Below are 1,665 nucleotides of genomic sequence, written 5' to 3' on the forward strand. Positions count from 1 at the left end.
AAGAAATATCTCCATTGCTCTTCAAAATCAATACAAACACAACACAATCCCCTACTTATTTATTGCCTCTGCTCATCTTACTTCTTTATAGTTGACAGGAGTATCAGTTATCAATTATATGCTAGCCACATTTGACCTCTGCCATGCTCCTTCAGCCAACTAAGCAAGTATATGCTGTATTAATTGTTCTGTCTGTCTGTCTGTCTGTCTATCTATCTGTCTGTCTATCTGTCTATCTGCCTATCACTCTCATGGAGAAGCATGGTATCGGGACTGATGCCAGTATCCCTGTGCACATCAACAATACCTGCCAGAGCAATTATGTTACTGTGGATAGTGGCTGCTGGCTGAAGCCCACCAACATTGGCATAGTTCTGGTGCATGGTTATTACAAGATTGATGCAGAGTTGGTACTCCCCACCATCTGAAGCACAATGGAGAAGCAGTTGAACCTTATTGCCCAGGGCAAAATTGACTACCACCAGGTCCTGGGCCACAGCCTGGATATCTTCAAGAGAAAGTTCCACTTCTTCGTTGATTCTATTGCTGGCATGGATGAGTTGATGGAGATGTCCTTTTCACCCTTAGCTGGCACTGGCAAGCCCCTTTCATGCTGTGGGAAGTGCCAATGATTTATGAAGTACATCCAGGCCTAGCCAAGCCACCTGCACTGCTCCTACTGTGATGAAACCTACACCCTCCCTCAGAATGGGACAATCAAGCTCTACAAGGAGCTGCAATGCCCATTGGATGACTTTGAACCGGTCCTGTGGTCCTCCGGCTCCTAGGGCAAGAGCTACCTACTATGTCCCTACTGCTATAACCACCCACCCTTCTGAGATATGAAGAAAGTTATGGGCTGCAATAAATGCACACAGCCCACCTGCCAGCACTCACTAAGTATGCTGGGCATTGGCCAGTGTGTGGAATGTGAGAATGGAATCCTGGTTCTGGACCCCATCTCTGGTCCCAAGTGGAAGGTGGCCTGCAATACATGTAATGTGGTGGCACACTGCTTTGAAAATGCCCACCAAGTACGGGTATCTGCTGATACCTGCAACTCCTGCGAAGCTGCCTTGCTTGATGTAGACATCAGCAAAGCCAAGTCTCCCCTTCCTGGCAATGAAACTCAGCACACAGGCTGCATCTTCTGTGACCTCATCTTCTAGGATCTGGAGGAGCTGAAACATGCAGCCTCCTGCCACCCCATGCACCGAGGTGGTCCTGGAAGGAGGCAGGATCGTGGACGGGCCCAGGGCCTGAGACCTCCAGGAAAGCCCAACCCTAGGCGGCCAAAAGACAAGATGTCAGCCCTGGCTGCTTACTTCATATGACAACCTATCTTTTCCCTACTCCAGACACAATGTGGTTATCTTTGAGCCACTGAAACCATCAAAATGCTTTTGATTTTGTATTCTCTGTATATCTGTGAATCTGTATATCTATGTGTCTGTGTGTCTGTCTGTCTGTCTATCTGTCTATCTATCTACCTACCTATCTATCTATCTATCTATCTATCTATCTATCTATCTATCTATCTATCTATCTATCTATAAACATTCCCTACTACATTTTGCCTTTGGATAGCTTTTTCTGTATACAAACTTTTAATGTATTTATTTACTTTATTTTTGTCAGAGCTCAGTACACTTGGAACCCATCTTA

At 45.8% G+C, this 1,665-nt stretch overlaps 1 pseudogene across 1 annotated transcript; it reads left to right on the forward strand.

Moving 5' to 3' along the window:
• The first annotated feature begins 242 nt into the window (after positions 1-242).
• Positions 243-1,406, forward strand: LOC116094373 (annotated as a pseudogene). The gene has a single exon (XR_004120072.1). The product of XR_004120072.1 is annotated as a DNA topoisomerase 3-beta-1 pseudogene (transcript).
• The last annotated feature ends 259 nt before the right edge of the window (positions 1,407-1,665 follow it).

The sequence above is a fragment of the Mastomys coucha genome, unplaced genomic scaffold (genome assembly GCF_008632895.1).
Source record: "Mastomys coucha isolate ucsf_1 unplaced genomic scaffold, UCSF_Mcou_1 pScaffold16, whole genome shotgun sequence".
Lineage (NCBI taxonomy): Eukaryota > Metazoa > Chordata > Mammalia > Rodentia > Muridae > Mastomys > Mastomys coucha.